The following is a 12,784-nucleotide window of genomic DNA, read 5'->3' as shown; positions in this document are numbered from 1 at the left end:
CAAATTGAACCTGGGACCTTCTGTATGCCAAGCAGATGCTCTACCACTGAGTCACGGCCCCTCCAGGTAGTTCCCAACCTGGAGCTGGCGACCCTATGAATCCGCTATGACCAAATAAGAGTGAGACATAATTGAATCATTACATAGTCCTGTCAAAAGCAGTCATTATTTTTCTTCAGTACACAACTGTATATATACTTTATTTGTTTCACTGAATAAAAATGGACTGTGCAGTAGTGTTCTGTAAAAGGGGAGTTTTTCACATAATAGCAACATCATTCTTTTAAAATACTTAATAAATTTTGATTTCATTATATTTTGTACAATGAGATTTTCTCAGATAAGTAGATGTTGGCAGCCATATATATTCACAAACACAAAATACAAGATATTTTATTATTGTAGTGTGCTGGAAGTAAGAGTGTGTTTGATTACAACCAGATGCATTGTGGTGAATTCACTCATCTATTTGATGCAAGTGATTCTTTTTGCTAGATCGTTGAAATGCTAAAAAAAATGAATGGGAGAGAATGCTGACATTTCATAAAGGACTTTACAGTCACTAAGAATTCAAAGTTAAGCAAGCAAGAAGATTTTTGTGGCAAGGATAAAAATGAGAGGTATGGATAAAAGAATTGCTGTCAGCAAGCACAGCGTGAAGATAACGAATGACGGGCATAGGATACTAAGAATAAAATGCCCCTCTTCTAAATTCAGTTAAGCCAAGAGTATTCCAAAGGAACTGTAATTAGGTAGTATTGCTGTGGCTTCTGTGTTGTAAATGGGGTTATGCACTAGCATCACACAATGTCTTCTTTAATATAAAAGCATATTCAGAGGCAAGACCTTAGTATGAAGCTCAGCTACCCCAAACTAATGGGATACATCTGACTACATTGCAACTTCTCGGCAATTTCTAATATAGTTTATGGACTGATTAAATTGGGTTCTGCCATTTTGTCACTAAACTATTGTACATCTTAGTTACTTTTTATGGCTCAGAAATAGTTCGAAGGAAATCACATTTTCCCTGGCATCTCCCAGACACAACCCAGGCTAGGTGAGTACTTCCACTGCTGGAATGCATTGAAAATGCCTGCATCTGAAAGTTGCATTTCAAACATGTGTGGATTCATGGAAACAGTGAGTGTTGCCAGGCCATTCACAACTTCTAAAATATATATACTGGCACTAAATAACAGCCTGAAGTGAGCTAGCAAACAGGACTCAATTTCCTTTTCTTTCACACCACAGGCATTTTCAGACGATACCTCTACAAGTACCAGGATCTCACCAATATGCATGGTCATCATGCTATCTGCACAGGGAAAATATGTATGTTTCATGTGTACACAGCTTTAGTATGCCCAAACTGATGATTGGCTAGTTCAGGACTCTGGTTCATGTACACCAAAGCTGTATACACTTTACACAATATACACTTTACACTTTGTACACTTTGCCACGTCCCCCCTCTCCACTGGCAGGAGGTTTTGAAGGCAGGGCTGGGGCAGCGACCCCACGCTCATGGCCACACATGACACAATTACATCCATTCTGGGTTTACCCAGGAAGCATCGAATCGAGATGGTGCGCTTTACCACTCAAACCCAAAGCATCCCATCATGATGTGGCGATTCTGGGGGTAAACCCAGAAGTTATGCAATCATGTTTTACATGGCCGCACATGCGTGCAATCACTTGCACTCCTTGCAGTCCAGTGGATTGGCGGGCAATTGCCCACCAGAACCAGCCACCTGGCAACCCTATTTATACAATACACACTTTACATAAGATATACAATATATGCATAATATATACTTTACCCCTGTTCAGACAGCAGGGCAATAACGTGTATCAGGAGCATCCCAAGCAGAACATGTTCCCGCTATGTGCAGTTGATGTGTTCCTGGCACACACATAATAGACTAATTTCTCTGGCTGCAAATATGATTCCCCCTTAGGGTTGCTGGGCAACTGGTGGAAGCATCGGGGCAGGGACATGGGGCAAGTGATATCTGTTATGTCACTTCTGGGAAAACCCAGTGATGCAGGGTGGCTCTAGGAATCTCCAGAAAGTCTACGGTAAAAAGGAAAGAATGGCTGGCAGCAAGGACAGCTGCTGGAAACCCTACTCCCCCTATTTTACCTGCAACCCATACTAAAAGGAATAAGATAGCCTTAGAAGGAATTTCTTAGTATGTTTTTCACTGAATGGGGGGACTACAGATTGTTTAATTACTGCAATGTACTTTTCTTTCTTGAAGCTCCCTTGGTAGAACTTCAAGTCATAATGTCTTTACCGCATTAAAAGGGAGAGTTAAAGGCCAGCAAAGAAGCCCAAAGAACTTGCAGGCGTCTGCAGCCAAAAATCACGCATTGTGTCCACTAAGCTTCTTAAAAATAATTAAAAGTGAAAATTCAAAAAACGGCCTTCTTCCTGGAAGAAAGCTCAAGCAAACTAACATCAAATAGAAAAAGTGACAATGCATCCCCCTGTGACTTCTTTGCAGCCACCTTTGTCTTTGTTCAGTTACCCATGGCGAGCTGCTTTGGGAAGCTAGCGAGAAAGGAAAGGAGGAGAATGTACACACATTTCCCATCAGCCACTCGACAATTATAAGCCTCCAGGCGCCATCTGGGGCTACTGAAGTACTCTGCCGCCGTAGCACAAGGGCAGAGAAAGGCAGTTTCCCTGTACAAGTTATGGTGGCTGTGCTGTTTGAAGAAAAGAGCCCACCTGTTACACCTGTCTGAGCTGGGACTGGCTTCACTGAAGCAAGCGGTTCTGTGTAATGTCATACCATTGGTGAGACTGAGAGCAGAATCAGCCCCCCTCGCCATGCCACAGCCCTTCCCATTTTTTGATTAATGAGCAGGTTTCTCTCCTCTGATTAGACCAGCACACACACAACACACACACACAATGAATGTGACCTACAGACTAAGATAAACATACCATCATAATTCACAGTGGGTCGCTGTGTTAGTCTGTCTGCAGTAGTAGAAAAGGGCAAGAGTCCAGTAGCACCTTAAAGACTAACAAGAATATTTTCTGGCAGGGTAGGAGCTTTCGTGAGCCACAGCTCACGAAAGCTCCTACCCTACCAGAAAATATTTTTGTTAGTCTTTAAGGTGCTACTGGACTCTTGCCCTTTTCTATCACCATCATAGTTGGGGAAGTGTTTTCTAGCTCACAGTCACTGACAACAACCCTTTGGGGGCATATCAGTAGTGTTTTGAGGGATTCAGACACTACTTGCCCATATCTTGGAAAATTTGCAGCCTAAGTAGTAAGGTTTTTTTTTATTATTATTATCATTATTATTCTAGTGTAGCAACATGAAGTCTATTAAAGCCAATGATGTGATTATTTCATTTTGGAGCCCAAAGCACGATTTGCTTTAATATAAATGCTTTGAGGGCCTCCCTCCACCAGTGTGGGATACTCATAGCAATAATTTTCTTAATATGTGACATTTTTTGAAAAGTAATAATTAGGGTTGACTCATAAATGAAATGAATTCCTATTCACATATAGCCTTCGTGAAAGAGTGGCCCCATGCCAATGTGTTGTTTGTGGGAAGGTCGGAATTGCATGGGGGAGGACAGTCACTTGGGGCTTTTCCATTTGATTTCCAACCCTCTAGGGTTGCCAACATCAGGTTTGGAAATTTCTGCAGATTTGGGGGTGAAGACTGGGAGGACCAGAGGCGGATCTACTGTGAAACTAATGAAGCTTAAGCTTCAGGGCCCCTAATCCTAGAGGGGCCCCCTGAAGCAACGTTTTTGTTTTTAATGAGTGAATTTCTCAACAAAATTGATGGTGTTTTTTTAGTGATAGAATCATAAGCCAATGGGTTGAAGTAGTTAATACTGACTTTAGAATATGCTCTAATGCCCATTTCATATGGCCTCAAAATGTCCCTGTAATTGGTAAAATGTCAAAATTTTCTCGGGGGCTTGCAGTGCTCGAACCCCCAGCTGTAAGGGCTCACTGAGCTCGCCAGAATCTATTCACAGCCTACATTTTGGCATCTAGATCCTCAAATCCTTTGTTGGTGCTCGGCTTAATAGTTCTGTAGCTCAGCCCTTAGGCTGGAGCCAATCGGAACCACAAAAAGACATCCGAATTCTCAGTTCAGGCTGCACTCGACTCGTTTGTACATTTTAACACCACAAACCAGATTTTCACCTCTTTATCCTAACGAGCCCCCTCTGATGACCTTCTACCTCCCTATTATTATTTATTCATTAGTTAAATGTATAACCCACCCTCATTCCCGGTCAAAGCCGGGCTCGGTGGGTGTCATGATCCTAGCCCGTGTGGCCTACAGGCCCTAGGGAGGCCTATATTAAAGTAGTTACCAGGCCTACATCTCCCAGGTACCCTCTGGGCCTTGTGATTGGTGGAAGAGGATTTGGAGGGAAGGCTAGGGCCAATCAGGGGTAAGGGAGTGCGACCTGGGGAGAAGGAATAAAAGGCCTTGCCTGAAAAGGGAGGGGTTCACTCCTAGGGAGCAGGGATGGGGAGAGGCTGCTGCAGACGGAGGGATCCCTCGTCATCCAGGAAGGGGTGAGTTAGCCTGAGGCCTCGTGCCAGGAGAGGGCTAGGGACAGTAAAGATAGATGTGTTTAGGGTTTTTATTTGTTTGATTGCCTGCCTTGACTGGTTTTGTCGTCCTATTGTGGCTTGAGTTATCATTGTTATTAGACCTTTTTAATAAACTGTTTGTTACTCTGCCCTGGGTCCTCACGCCTCATTTGGTCACCTAGAAAGTACACCCTGTTGGGAGAAGCAGCAGCAGCCAGGGGCAGGGAGGGTGCAGCTCTGGGCCCTCCTGAGTTAGGCCCACACCAGAGTGGCGGCAGCTACTGAAGATCTCCATTCCTCTCCCTGACCTGATAGCAGGTAACAACAATCATAATAAAATCGTATATATCTAAAATTCATAAGTAATCAATAAAATTCATAAAACCATTCAATACAATTAATACAGTTAACAAGATGGTACTCATATAATTACTGGGCCATTGGAGGCCCGCCCAAGCAGCCAAATCCTCATATCAGAAACCCCAAGGGGAAGGAGAGGGGAGGGAGGCCAGTAACGATGACAATCTGTGGTTGCCCTCCATTGTAGGCCTTGTGGAATAGCTGTGTTTTACAGGCCCTGCTGAACTTCTGAAGGTCCCGCAGGGCCCTGATATTACTTGTAAGAGCATTCCATCAGGCTGGGACCAGGGCCAAAAATGCCCTGGCCCATGTTGAGGACAATCACACACTTTTAGGCCCTTTGAAGAAGAAGAAGAGGAGTTGATTTTATATGCCGACTTTCTCTGCCACTTAAGGAAGAATCAAACCAGTATACAATCGCCTCACCTTCCCCTCCCCACAACAGACACCTTGTGAGGTAAGTGGGGCTGAGAGAGCTCTAACAGAGCTGTAACTTGCCCAAGGTCACCCAGCTGGCTTCGTGTGTAGGAGTGGGGAAACAAACCCAGTTCACTAGATTATCCTCCACCGCTCATGTTGAGTAGGGAATCAAACCTGGTTCTCCAGATCAGAGTCCACCGCTCCAAACCACAGCTCTTAACCACTACACTACGCTGGCTAGTTGGATGTTGCCCTATTGCAGGTTGCAAAGGGGCCCCCATAACAGTTCAAGCTTCAGGGCCCCAAAAATGTAGGTCCGCCACTGGGGAGGACAGGGTTTTGGGAGGGGAGGGGCCTCAGTGGAGTATAATGCCATAGAGTCCACCATCCAAAGCAACCATTTCCTCCAGTGGAACTGCTGTCTATAATCTGGGGAGGTAAGAAGATCTTCAGGCTCTACCTGGAGGTAGGCATCCTACTGTAGGTTGCCAGCTCCGGATTGGGAAATACCTGGAGATTTTTGGGGCAGAGCCTGATGAGGGCGGGGTTTGGGGAGGGACTTCAATGCCATAGAGTCCAATTGCCAAAGTGGCCATTTTCTCCAGGTGAACTGAACTACATCGGCTGGAGATCAGTTGTAATAGCTGGAGATCTCCAGCCAGTACCTGGAGGTTGGCAACCCTACTGCTTGTGGATCTCATAGACTAAATAGGATTGCCAATTTGGGATGGGAAATTCCTGGAAAATTTAGGGGAGGGACCTCGAGAGGGTAGGGTTTAGGTAGAATTTCTAGGTCCCTCTTCACCACCAGCAGGAGGTTTTTGGGCCAGAGCCTTAGGAGGGGAGGGTTTGGGGGGGGGAGGGACTTCAATGCCATAGAGTCCAATTGCCAAAGCAGCTATTTTCTCCAGGTGAACTGATCTCTATTGGCTGGAGATCAGTTGTAATAGCAGGAGATCTCCAGCTAGTACCTGAAGGTTGGCAACCCTAGGTTTAGGGGAGGGAGGGATCTCTGCGGGGTATGATGTGATAGAGTCCATCTTCCAAATTCACTATTTTCTCCAGGGAAAATGATCTATGTAGCCTGGAGATCAGTTATAATTCCGGGAGATCTCTAGGCCCTACCTAGCTGTTGGCAACCATAAATAGAAGGCATTGTCTTATGTGGATTACAGAACAAATATGATGTACAGTATATCATTTTGAAAAGAACAGATTTAATCTGTTTAAAACATATTTTCAAATGTCCTTAATGAAGATAATTTTAGAACATTGTTATTTTCACATATATGAAATTTTGCATGACAAAGTCCACAAATAATTATTGCCCAAACAGGCTATTATTATTAGAATGTCTAAATTATATTCCTGGAAGCTATTATCCACATTACATATTCATGATGACACTTGAAAGCTATGATTACTTAAAGTGAAAAGTAATCTTTTTTTCTTTTTTTTGGTTAATGCACATGATGGTTTTCAATGAACTTGTCAAAGGTCAAGGCTATGTCATGGTATAACGGTGGCCATCTTGAAGTGGCCATTTTGGAAACATTCTCATAGACAGATTTTTGACATGTTTGGTACATGATGTGAGTGGATTAAATGTAACAGGTGCAGCTTCTCTTGCTATTAGTTTGATCCCAGAGAGGATTTCCCTTTAGCTTGCTTAACATTCCATCTCTTGGGAAACCACACCAAAGTACTAACATAAAAGGAACTTAAAAGTTGCAGAATGGTTACAGCTTTCTTCCATCTTTCTCTTGTCAGCTTCACCTGAGCCACAACGTTATTTTCCTGATATGAACTTCTACTTACCAGCTCTCACTTAATTGATAACTGTTCAGATGAAGATTAAGCAGAAGAACTATAATGGACCTAATAAACTGGGAAATAATGGGTTGAAGCACTTATGTTATATAATAACAATACCAGGCAATTTTGCAGTCCTTTTTGTTCAGGAAGAAACACTTTCATTAGTTTAACGTGCAAAGTAGAGTCCCGTAACTGACCTGGATAAATGTGTACAATTGAGTTTTATGAGGCTGAAGAAGGCAATTAAAAAAACCCCTCCTCCCCCCCTTAACTGCAGTCTTATGCACTACCCAGACAGTTCTATATGGCCCTGAATTCTGATTAACCAAAGAGGTCAACTTTCATTAGAAACTGCATAAAATCCAGTCCATTAAATTGTCCATTTATCCCTGTAATAATGGTTCACAGTTTTGATTATTTTAATTAGTGAGCTCACTTATTGCATTGCCAAGACAAATACTTATATTTCTTTAAAGAATTATATATATATATATATAATATATATATTAAAAAACATTCTGTTCTGTTCATGGTGAAGATAAGTCCCAGAAAGGGTGCTGTGCTTGTTTTTAATCTATAAATCATGAATGCTTCTATTTAAAGGTTTTTACAGTGATGCAATTAAAAAAAATGTAGAATTCCAACCAAAGTACATTTAAAAGAATACCCATAGCTATTCCTCTAACTTTTCATTTTTACATTGGTGTCATCTTCTGCTTCAACCTTTGATCACAAATATAATTTTATCTTTCATTAAATCACAGCTACAGAGGATATGCTCACTGCTCACTGATACCAGCCGTCATTCAATCTCTAAACATTTGAAAGTTACAAGTTCTTATGGTCATGCCCAGGAGATAAATCATTTGGTTCTTAAAGGAGAACATGTGTAGTGGAAACTGCGGAAGAACCATTGTATTACGAGGAGGTAGATGGTGATCAATGCAGCCCTTCCCCATGTGAGAGCAATCTCAGGTCATTAGGGAGTTAACTTTCACACAGCACTGTAAATGATGAGCACCTGGTGATGGGGGAAAAGGTTCGTTTTCACTCTCTGTTAAAAGAAGGGGAGGGCTTCAGATAAGGAGCCAGCCAGGAGGAGGGCGTCTGGAGCACCAGGACAACTGCCAGAGAAGAAGCGGCTTGCTTGCCTCCCAGGAGACAACTTCTCATCCTTATTTCAGACTCAGCCTGGATAAAAGGTTATTTTTGTTAAAAGATTACTTAGCTTGGGTAAAAGGGTGTATTTTTTGTTTAATAAAACTGCATACTTTGTTTCCCCCAACACTTGCCTATTGGAATCATTTCTTTACCGAACCATGGGTAATACAACATGTTCCCAGATTCATACTAAGTAATTGTTAAGAGCAAGTGCACTAATGACCAAGAAACCTTTTTTTCAGGGAGATACTGCTCAAGGAATGTTGAGGTTCAAGAGCAAAGAATGACCAATAATAACACCAGTGTATGAGTTATAGGGACATTAACATAAGGAAAGCTCCATGACAAACAGCTTTATAAGCCAAGCACAATTAGGGGATCCAGTTGATCAGCTCATGAATCAGGTCAAAATTGTTTGCATGAATATTGCCAAGATTGTATGAATCAGGCCAAAATTATTTAGATTATAATTGTGCTGGGGGAGGGAAAGATCAAGAAGGAAATTTAGCTCATTTGTACTTCAGCAACCTTTCAGTTGGACTGCTGTAATACACTCTATGTTGGACTGTCCTTGAAGACTATGACTGGTTCAGAGACAGGGGATAGCTGACAGGAACATTGCCTGCCTATTTTAAAACTACTACATTGCCTGTTTCTGGGTTCAATTCAATATGTTGATCATGCTCTGAGGCCTTCATATCCTAGGACCCGCATATCGGAAGGAACTGCCTCTTCCCATATGTCTCTATGTGCTAACTACAGTATTCTGGTTGCCATCTGCTAGGTGATTTCCTGTTTATAGTGGCCCATTTGGCATCTACTAGAGTCCAGCCTCTTTTTTCAATTGGCTCTCACCTTGAGGAATGGGCCCCTGAGGAGGTGAGGGAGGTCTTTAGAAGATTTAAGGAGGCACTGTAAACAATTTTAGTTGTGAGGGATTTTGATGAGGTTTAAGGAGGCATTTTCTTGGGGATAGGGTAGGGTTGTCAGCTCCGGGTAGAGAAATACCTGGAGATTTAGGGGCGGACCCTGAGGAGGGTGGGGCTTCCTAGAGGCACCTGGTTGGCCACTGTGTAAACAGACTGCAGGAATTGATGGACCTTGGTTTTTTTTTAAAAAAATAAATTTTTATTATTTTTAATAACAAAACAAACATAAAACAAAACATACAAATAAAAAGAAAAAGAAAATACAAAAGAGCACTTACTTAACAGTTAAAACTACTTATTATAGCAAAAAGTTACAAAATTCATAGTGCCCTAAAAAAACACCACCCACCTTAATACAGTGTCCCATCACCACATTGGACCTCCGGAGAAGTGTTATGACAGTTTTAAAACATATGTATAATAAAAACATTATAAAAACTATTAATTATCTATAACTCATTAACTAAATTAGTAAAATTCATTTTCGCCAGTTTGTCCCAATATGCGATGGCCTTTGACCATGTTTTCTTGAAATCTTCCATGTCCTTCCCACGTAAGGACTCTGTTAATTTGGCCATTCACATATACATCCATAATTTCTCTCTCCAGGCATTAATTGAAGGTTTATTTACTTGCTTCCAGGTTTTAGCTATTGTATTTCTTGCTGCTGCAAAACTATATTGACATATGACTCTATCACTTCTGTCTATTTTATCTTTAGGTATACCCAATAAACAAAAAGAAGGGTCCATCTTCATTTTAGAATTAATCAAATAATTGGTTTCATTTAATACTTTTCTCTAAAAAAAATTAATTTTTCTACAAATTCACCATGCATGCATAAATGTTCCTTTCTCTTTTCCACATTTGCAACATAAATCCTAATCGCCTTTTTTCATTTTACTTATCATAACCGGGTAATATACCATCTATAAAACATTTTAAATCAATTTTCTCTAATTTCATTAGTAATTGTAAATTTATATTCTTTTTTCCACAAATTTTCCCATATTTCCAGATCAATATTATATCCTAACTCCTTCATCCATTTCACCATCACTGGTTTGATCCTTTCGTGTTCTAGATTCATTTCAATTAATAATTTATAAATCCGTCCTATCAATCATTTATTTCCCTTGTTTAATATAATTTCTAATTTGGATTTATTTTCATTAAATCCCTTCAATTTATCTTTATTAAATATATCTTTTAATTTCTAATACATAAACCAATCTTTTCTTTTAAGCTCTTCTCTGCTCTTTAACAGCCAAACCCCTTCCCTACACTCTATAATCTCTCTATAAATATCCATATCTAAATTTGGTTGTGTGCCTCTCTTCATAAAGGCTTCTACTGGATTAATCCAGCCTGGAGTTTTATTTTCAAAAAATCCTTTATATTTTCTCCAAACTTGAAATAAACCATATCTAATAATATGAGAATTAAATTCTTTATTTACTTTCTCTTTCTCATACCATAAATATGCATGCCATCCAAAACGTAAGTTGAATCCTTCCAGTTCTAAAAGTTTAATATTCTCTAATAAAATCCAATTTTTTAACCAGTTAAAACAAACTGCTTCATAATACATTCTTAAATCAGGTAATCCCAAACCTCCTGTTTCCTTTAATTCAATTAAATTATTATAAGCTATTCTATGTCTTTCTTTTCCCCATAGAAAGTTTAAAATATCTTTCTTCCAACTTTTAAATATATGTACTCCTTTTAAAATTGGTAAATTTTGAAATAAAAAAAGCATCTTGGGTAATACCATAATTTTAATCACCAAAATTCTACCCCATAGTGATAGTGGTATTTTTTCCCAATTGTTAAGATCTATTACAATTTGTTGCCATTGTTTAATATAATTATTTTGAAATAAATTGAGATTGTTTTGCGATAACCATATACTGAAATATTTTATTTTATGTTCAATAATAAAGCCCGATTTCTTTATTAATTCTTGTTGCTGTGAGAGAGTCATATTTTTAACCAATATTTTGGTTTTATTTTTATTTATTTTAAAACCTGCAAGTTTTCCATAAACCTCCACTGTTTTATTCCAATTTTCAACTTGATCATTAGGATTTGTCAAAAAACTTACAAGGTCATCTGCATATGCTTTAATCTTAAAATGATTTCTCCCAATTTGAAATCCATTTAAATCTTCCGTTTGGCTAATCTTTTTCAATAAAACCTCCAACGCTAATATAAACAGTAAGGGAGAAAGAGGGCAACTTTGTCTAGTACCTTTTTGTATTTCAAATTGTGGTGATAATATACCATTTATCAACAGCTTTGCAGTCTGATAACTATATATATTTTCAATCGCTATTTTAAAGTTTGTTCCCGTATCCATAAATTCTAATATTTTCTATGGACCTTGGTTTGATCCAGCATGACTTTTCTTATGTTCTTTAATTGTGCAGTTAAGAAAAATTGTGCAGTTCATCTATGCCTGCTGCATCTCACATACCATTGATGGGATCTGTGATCAATGAATTTCCTTCACAGGGTTCTGCAAGTACAATCTATTAATGTCAGCTGTTGTGATGGAGGGTTTTGCAAAAAGGTGTGGGCTGGCAAAAGCTATAGCCCTGGATAATATCACATCACCTGGCATTCCAAAGTAGATGTGTGTATTTTCCACTAGTGCTATATCTTCACACATCCTCAAATATAGGTGAAAATCTGAAAATGTTGATGTGATTTCTTGCAAGAAATGTGGGAAATGGAAGATCCACCCTCCCCAAACAACAACAACAACAACAACCCAACAAGGAGCATGGAATGGTGCTGTATAACATGTGTGTTTGCATGAGTGTATGCTAATATAAAAAACAACAACCAATCTGTACTGCATTCAAATAGGTTCTGTATCTTTTGTAAGATGCAATCGGTCCCAAAATTGTATGTAGATAAATACCAATGAAACAATGTGGGAATAATTAAATGTTTCAATTTCAGCCTTTGTCGATAATGCAGCTGGATTTCAGACTAGGCACTGGTGTCAAAGTGACAGTTGTAAGAATGCTGAGGATGGGGAAAAATTCTCAGGGGATGACAGCTGCTTTATCAGTGCAAGAGAGGTTTAAAAACAGAATTCAAAGCAAAGGTAAAAAGAAGAGATATTATAAATGTGGAATTAAAGCCCTCCCTCCCTTGTTTTTAGTAGGACTAGTGCAATACACCGTTAAATGGAGATACCTGTTGACGAGCTCCATCTGTGCCTCTTAGGGTTGCCAACCTCCAGGTACTAGCTGGAGATCTCCTGCTATTACAACTGATCTCCAGCTAATAGAGATCAGTTCACCTGGATAAAATGGCTGCTTTGGCAATTGGACTCTATGGGACTGAAGACCCTCCCCTCCCCAAACCCCACCTCCTCAGGCTCCACCCCAAAAAACCTCCCACTAATGGCAATGAGGGACCTGGCAACCCTAGTGCCTCTCTGTTTCTCTTACTACATTTATCAGCCCCCTTCAATGGTGTGGCCATGCTCTCT

This window comes from Euleptes europaea, chromosome 8 (assembly GCF_029931775.1).
Source record: "Euleptes europaea isolate rEulEur1 chromosome 8, rEulEur1.hap1, whole genome shotgun sequence".
NCBI lineage: Eukaryota > Metazoa > Chordata > Lepidosauria > Squamata > Sphaerodactylidae > Euleptes > Euleptes europaea.
This window is presented reverse-complemented; position numbering follows the sequence as displayed.